Source organism: Gadus chalcogrammus, chromosome 7 (assembly GCF_026213295.1).
Source record: "Gadus chalcogrammus isolate NIFS_2021 chromosome 7, NIFS_Gcha_1.0, whole genome shotgun sequence".
Lineage (NCBI taxonomy): Eukaryota > Metazoa > Chordata > Actinopteri > Gadiformes > Gadidae > Gadus > Gadus chalcogrammus.
This window is the reverse complement of record NC_079418.1, coordinates 29,331,460-29,338,959: the sequence shown is the minus strand read 5'-3', so window position 1 is coordinate 29,338,959 and position 7,500 is coordinate 29,331,460. Positions and strand designations below refer to the sequence as shown.

The 7,500-nt window shown below is 48.2% G+C and overlaps 1 protein-coding gene across 1 annotated transcript in view; it reads right to left on the bottom strand.

Annotated features, from left to right (window-relative positions):
* Positions 1 to 3,342, bottom strand: part of LOC130386124 (protocadherin-16-like) — a 59,286-nt gene extending 55,944 nt beyond the window's left edge. Inside the window, exon 1 of the mRNA XM_056594902.1 lies at positions 2,766 to 3,342. The gene's annotated coding sequence lies outside the window, so the exon portion shown is untranslated. The remainder of the gene's footprint in view (positions 1 to 2,765) is intronic.
* Positions 3,343 to 7,500: the final 4,158 nt, after the last annotated feature.

Here is a 7,500-nt window from a genome sequence, read left to right as displayed (position 1 = left end):
AGAACCGGACCCCCTGGGGGGGGGGGGCTTCAGACCTCCAGCCGGTCAATCAGCCGGTGTGCGACAGGCCCGTCTGGTAATTTACTCTGATTGGCCGAGTCAGTGTTGTGGTGGCAGTCCGGTAATATCTTCCCCAGACCCGGAGACTCGGCGTGGATACGCGGTCGTAGGAGAGCAGCAGTGCACCGCTAACATCGGTAGTTATTACTCTTTTATAACCACTCATTAGGTTTATTGTGATGAATGGTTTGGAACACCCTACCGAGATAGCCACATGTATAGAAGCAGTGCAGACACACACAAAACCGGGACGCGCACACACACACACACACACACACACACACACACACACACACACACACACACACACACACACACACACACACACACACACACACACACACACACACACACACTAACAGCATGGTCTGCCTTTTGTTTCAGGCTGGCCAGAAAGGCTGGTCGTTTGTCGTCATGGTGTCTCTCCATGGCAACCAGCAGTCCCCCAGGGGCAACGGGTCTATTGAAATATGAATGTCTGTATTAATTTTCTGTCTGCCGAAACTATGAATCAAACCCCCACCAACCGGCCGGACGGATGGCAGCGGGCTACACACTCACCTCGAGATCAATATATTCCTATCCTCTGAGGAACAACGACTGAACGAAGAGATTGAACCGGCCTCTCCTTAACTTAAGCTAGGTCTTTTGTTGTTGTGTAACCGGGTTGAAACATCGATAGGATTTCAGTTCAGAAGAGCGGGACATTGAAGTTGTCAGGGATTGGAGTTGATATGTGTGTCTTTGGTCTCGGCAACTGAAGAGGTCTGGTACGAATCTGGTACGAATCAACATGTGAATCACACTGTTGAACTGGTCGGGTTATCGGTTTACCTAGGTCTGCATCACATGCAGATATGCTTACACCGTCACTTCCCACAGTGTTCCTCTGATTCATATCGCCCCACTAAATTCTAACAGCTGCTCCTGGGTTGCAATTACAGGCCTACCTATTTTCTCTCTTTCGCTTTGCCTGTTCCTCAGACTCCTTCTCTGTCTCCCTTTCTCTCTCCCTCTCAATCCATCTCCTACACCGACTCCTTCTCTCTGTCTCCCTTTCTCTCCCTCTCAATCCATCTCGTACAATCTCTCTCTCTCTCTCTCTCTCTCTCTCTCTCTCTCTCTCTCTCTCTCCCCCTCCCTCTCTCTCCCCCTCCCTCTCTCTCTCTCCCCGTCAACCATCTCGTACAATGGCTCTATCTCTCTCTCCGCACGTTTGGTTGAAGCAGATAGCGCAGAAGCTCAGTGCGTTTCCTGGCAGTACACTTTACTGTGGAGCGGAAATAGTTTGTAGTGCTACACTCCTTTTATTGAAAGGGGACATGGTTGGAAACAGTTTGGAAAAAAATCACAAAAAGGCACAGAACGCTTCAGCATTTGCCTGCTGTTTGTCTTCAACAGGATAGGACAAAGCCATATAACTAAATATGTTCAATAAGCCCCAGAGCTGCAATCAATGCTGCCACCACCACCAGAGAAATAAGTGTGGATTTTATGCCCAGTTGCCCCGTTTGTTTCTGATACCGGACCATGTAAATGTATACCTCGGCTGAGATGGGCGGCAGTAAAGACATTATATGGCTATATGTGCGCGCGCGCGCGTGTGTGTGTGTGTGTGTGTGTGTGTGTGTGTGTGTGTGTGTGTGTGTGTGTGTGTGTGTGTGTGTGTGTCAGGAACACTTGTATGGGAAGTGATCTAACTGGGAAGTGAGACTAACGTGGTGTTTTTTTTCTGTAATATGGCTGGCCACGTTATGGTTATTTAATAATGACTGTGAGAGTATCGCCAATGCTATGCTGCTTGGAAGTAAACAAACCGTTAGTTATTTAGTAGTAGAGTATTTCTGCCAGGGTACCAGACACACAGACATAGACACGTACGCGCACGGGCGCGCCTACACACAGAATAAAATGGAAAGCGGTGTGGCGAGCCAAGGGGTGCCTTGCTATACGGCACAAGCAGAACCGGCTCTACTGTGTGATAGATATTTAAATCCGACTCGTTGCTTTCAACACTCCGGATCGGTCCAAGGAATACTGGCTCTATCTGTGGACATTGTGGGTTTATGCACACACTGATTCTGGTTCTGTGCGCCTCTAGGAGAACAAAGTGCGGGCCTGTGTGTCCGGGAGAGACGGGCAGCCCTTCAGAATTCTCATCAGCTTTTCCCGCAACACAAAAACTGTCGCCAAATCAGTCATCTACATGCATAAACGTGGATCAAATCAGATTTATTTTATATAGGCCTGCGAATGCGATACAATGCACTATTCACGATTTCTCGTGACAACATTGCCCTGTCTCGGTTGATTACCCTCGTCGATAACTAACACGTCTTCCAGCCCCCCCCGACACTGAAGCTGGCTGACCCTGGCTGAACGAGCAGCCTCCCTCTCATTCCTGGTGTTCGCTATTGTAGTCCAGAGCAGAAGGTCCCCCCTTTTTCAGTGTGCATTGCAAATAGCGATGTGCCTGTCAATGCAAGGAGGTGTAGGCTGCTGCAGACTTTGCATGATCCCCCCCCCTCCCCTCCCCTCCCCTCCCCTCCCATACACCGACCCTCTCGCACTGAGCCAAGAGATGCACACCGTACGGTGAATTCATCGCATGTTAATGGTGTTTGATTGCCATTAAGCTGATCAGCCACACACGTGAAAGCAATTTGAAAGAGCATCGGGACGCGAAGAAAGGATTTTCCACTTACATTCATGTGAGCCTCTCCACCGCTCTTAATGCTGGCTCCCGATGCTTCCCGGGAACACCTTATCAGTATGCAACAAAATAACGGCTCGTCTCTATGAAATCCTCCCGGAACGATGAAAACGGAGAAAAAAAACAGCCCTCCTAGGAGGAATCTTGAATGAATCTTGCAACCGGAGCGACTCTCATCGGCATAGTATCCACAATTATTAATTAAAAAATAAAGAGAATACGGCTGTTTAGGGTCCCCGGATTTCTCTCCAAACGAGACGATGACAAGCCGATTGGTGGTTATCTCTGCATATATCCTTCCTTCTCAGGTAAACAGGTCACAGTTCATACATGGATCCCGCGGCAGACGCCGAAACCTTCACCCGGCGGCAGCAGCAGCAGAGAGGGGGGCGCCGTCAGAAGAAGAGGCATGCAGCAGCTCCCGGCGTCCTTTCTCTCACAACCAACGCTTTCTCTCCGCCTCACTCAGCATCCAACCGCACAGCCAACCTCCTCTGGTGTAGTGGCCAAGGCTGAGCTGCAGCAGAGCCTACCGTGGCGGCGGGTGTGTGTGCGTGTGTGTGTGCGTTGGAGTGTGTGTGTCTGAATGAAACGCGACACGGCTGCCACTAGGCCCAGCCCCCCTCCACTACACTACTCCTTCCCCTCCCCTCCTCCTGTCTCCGATCTGGGTTGCTAATTTATTCGACACGCGGGGAGCTGGCGGAAGGTTTTTGGAATACAGTAGGAAGTCTTTGGTGCCCCCAAGCTCTGATCGAGGGAAGTGGTCTCCAGACAAAAGGATGGTTGTGTCTGCATACCTAACAACACAAGATCCCTTTTTATTATTTTGTGAAAAAAAGTATGTGCACTTTTATTGGCGCAAACCTGCCCTCTTTGTTTGAAATTGTATGACTTGTCACGTTATTTTATTAGTAGGCCTACGTTATTTACAGTTCAATTTATCCGAGTCTAACGAATGACTGCAAAATACAAGGTTCATTAAAAATAGATCAAGGACAACGCTAGACGAATAATTATTCAAAACGCCTAAAAGCAAGCTGCAAACCCGAACTTTTAGGCCTAGGCCTACGCCCCTCCTCGCAAGAGCCATGAGAATAACCTCTATAACTCCATCGTGCCCATTCCTCCCACATCAGCAAGAACAAACATAAAGTCATTTATCACTCGGCGAATTGTAGGTCACGTTTCCACCTGCACCACTGGAGTTCAGCGAGGGAATATAAAGCCTGTGTGTGTGTGTGTGTGTGTGTGTGTGTGTGTGTGTGTGTGTGTGTGTGTGTGTGTGTGTGTTCATGTTTGTGTGAGAATATGTGTGTGTGTGCGTGTGCGAGTGTGTGCGTTTAAGTGTTTGCGTGCGTGTGTGTGTCTACGTTTATGTGTTTGTGTACATGCATGTATGTGTGTGTGTGTGTGTGTGTGTGTGTGTGTGTGTGTGTGTGTGTGTGTGTGTGTGTGTGTGTGTGTGTGTGTGTGTGTGTGTGTGTGTGTGTGTGAGAGAGTGCACACATAAAGAAAAACGTGTTTCTGTTCTCAGGTGTCTTCTGGCCGTGCCGATCTGTCTTTAAACTAGGGCAGAACATTCAACATTTTCCAAAGAAACCCACTAAACTAACTTGCCTTTAGATCCTGCATTCGGTCAGTAGGTTTTAAACCCGTTTCCTTTTCACCTGATTCAAACTCAGTTGGCTGCAGACGGATAGAAAGTAGTGCCATGGGCAAAGCCCGGGGACAATAGAAGGTCTGTCTAATTGACATGTCTCATGTTGTTCTAGGCTCATATTTCTGTATAAAACACCGCAGGAACAACTTAATGTCAGCCTTAACCTTTTACTGTGTTGTTGTCCCTGGGTTTTCACCACAAAATGTTCAGAAGAAATGTCTCATGTCTCATGATCCATAGCCCCTTGGGTTGAGATCAAAAGCTTTCCCCGTCCATTTTTTCTTTTCCTTCTCTCTTTTCCCAGGAGTGGACAACCCCTTTGGATTATTGTTCAGTTGATGGGAACACAGATTGCATTAAGGTAATGGCAAAAAATAGGACCAGTAACTGTAAAGTGACTAAACTTAATAAAACCACTTGGTTTAGAAAGTTAAACAACGTTTTTCTCTGTGTGTGGATGTTTAAGAATGTGGATGTGTGTTTGAATGTGTGTGTGTACGTATGCATCTGTCTGCCTGTCTGTCTGTGTATATATCTACGTGTGTGTGTGTGTGTGTGTGTGTGTGTGTGTGTGTGTGTGTGTGTGTGTGTGTGTGTGTGTGTGTGTGTGTGTGTGTGTGTGTGTGTGTGTGTGTGTGTGTGTGTTTATGTGTTTGCGTTTGAGTATGTGTGTGTTTACATGGATGCTTGTGTGCGTTTATGTGTTCTGCGTTTATGTGTTAAGCGTGTGTGTGTGTGTGTGTGTGTGTGTGTGTGTGTGTGTGTGTGTGTGTGTGTGTGTGTGTGTGTGTGTGTGTGTGTGTGTGTGTGTGTGTGTGTGTGTGTGTGTGCGCACTTGCCATGGAGTTACACAGACACAGTTTAACAAGGACCAGATGACAGTGTAGCGACACGACTGGGCAGGTTTCCTCTCAATGTCAGAGGCCCAGGTGGATTTATAACTCACCAACATCCCCACATGTATAGTGCTCTTCTCTCCATCTGGCTCACAATCGCACCTACACAGAGGAGAGGAGAGGTAGGAGAGGACATAGAGGAGAGGAGAGGAGTGGAGAGGAGAGGAGAGGAGAGGAGAGTAGAGGAGAGGAGAGGAAGGAGAGGTGGGAGAGGTGGGAGAGGCGAGGAGAGGAGGAGAGGAGAGGAGAGGAAGGAGAGGAGAGGAGAGGAAGGAGAGGAGAGGAGAGGAGAGGAGAGGAAGGAGAGGAGAGGAGAGGAGAGGAGAGGAGAGGAGAGGAAGGAGAGGTGGGAGAGGCGAGGAGAGGAGAGGAGAGGAAGGAGAGGAGAGGAGAGGAGAGGTGGGAGAGGCGAGAAGAGGAAGGAAAGGAGAGGAGAGGAGAGGATATGAAGGAGAGGAGACGAAGAGGAAGAGAAAAGGAGAGGAGAGGTGGGAGAGGCGAGAAGAGGAAGGAAAGGAGAGGAGAGGAGACGAAGAAGCGGAGATATAGGAGAGGAGACGAAGGAGAGGAGATAGAGGAGAGGCGATGAGAAGTAGGAGAGCAGACGAATGAGATGAGATAGAGGAGAGGATACGAGAGATAGGAGAGGAGATAGAGGAGATGCAAGGAAAGGACCAGAGAGGAGAGAAGAGGAGACAGGGGAGAACAAGAGAATCAAAGTTCAGCGGGCAGAGGAGACAGGACAGGAAAGACCGGAGAGGGAGACGCCAGGAGAGGAGACGAGACGAGAGGAGAATGTTGAATCCTAGATGAGGCGATAAAGAGTTAATATTCTTTTGGCTCTCCTCCTCCTATCATACCTGTCTTTCCCCCTAACCCAAAGGTCCCTCCCTGTCTGTGATAACCCTGATCACCTCTCCGATGAGCTCAGCCCCCCCTCGTAGATTTACAGCATGAATACCCCCATGATAAGACTCCCCCCTCCCAATACCTCCCACGCCCCAAATGTCAACACCTAAATTACGGACTGTATTTAAAGCAGCAATAACATTTCAACCAGCTTGTAGCTCAAAAAGACCTGGACATACCTTTAGTCAATAGCGATAAATGGATAGTGATTTCAATAATGTCATCAATCAAATCACATCATAGAACTGATATATTGTACACATAAAAAATGCGGGACCTCTCTCTTTGTTTACTAGAATCGTACCATCGACACTCGCTAAGCCCCTCCCACTCACCCTAAACCCTTCCGATTCAGGCCTCCCAGCAAGCTGAGCTACGCTAGTTCACGTCACACAGTTGGACACACAGTTGGAAAGAAAGGACAGAACACCGACTTTCTTTGAATCGTTAAAGTGTCCCACCGTTCAGTTGGATGGGATCATTCTTACTCATTGCGATATTTTCGTGTTTTTTGTCATTACAGCCAGTGGACAGATGGTTTATGTTTGGAACAAATGGACAGCCCTTGTCTCTCCTGGCTATATTTATTGTCTCTGTACTCCTTGTCTTGATCCCTGTCTCTCTCTCTCTCTCTCTCTCTCTCTCTCTCTCTCTCACTTTCTCTCTCTCTCTCTGTCTCTCTCTGTCTCTCGCCGTCTAAGGCTTTCTATTTGTCTTTGTCACACTCATGTACACATGCACCGCAGACATCTGACCACATACCGTTGACGCTGATGTGAATTCCCAATATGAATCCCACAGCCATGTTTGCACGTGTAATGTACTGAAAACATTTCCGTCCAATCTCCTCACAGTGAGGTAAAGTTCTAAAGTCCTAAAATACGTAAACGTCGAGAGAGATCTACTTTCGGTCGTTTAGATTAATACACCTCCTTCCCCAACCCTTATATCATCCAGTTGGGATCACCTCTTTCAGCGCTTCGTTAAAGATAATGTCATCGGAATACAGTCTTCTTCAACCTCCATCTTGGAATGTATTGACTCGTGAAGCCAACCGAATAGTTCAGTGTTCTCGATGGTTGCTACTCGTAGGATTTTTATAACTCTGGCTCAGTGCACGGCGCGACCGACACCTGCTTCCAACGGAAGAGCGTGAGGGAAAAGTCTAATGGACGGGATGGAGGAGGAAGAATTGGCTGTTGCTAAGTTTAGCACAATGGTGGCCCCCCCCCCCCGTCCAAAACCTGATGAATCAACCA